Source organism: Calidris pugnax, unplaced genomic scaffold (assembly GCF_001431845.1).
Source record: "Calidris pugnax isolate Ruff unplaced genomic scaffold, ASM143184v1 scaffold44, whole genome shotgun sequence".
Taxonomy (NCBI): Eukaryota; Metazoa; Chordata; class Aves; order Charadriiformes; family Scolopacidae; genus Calidris; species Calidris pugnax.
In genome coordinates, this window is record NW_015094506.1 from 10,643,434 (window position 1) to 10,643,643 (window position 210).

The window sequence follows — 210 nt, forward strand, 5'->3', positions numbered from 1 at the left end:
AGGTTAAAAAACCCCCCCCCCCCCCCCCCCCCCCCCCAAAAAAAAATATTAAAAACTCCACAAGTTGAGCTTTGGGCTCCTCCCCAGTACCCGAGCCCTGGAAGCGGCTGCTCCTGCCGCAGCCCGGGCCCGGCCGCCGGACCTGCCGCCCCCCGGGCCCGGCTGCCGGACCGGCCGCCCCCCCGGCCCCCCGCCCCACGTCCGCGCTCC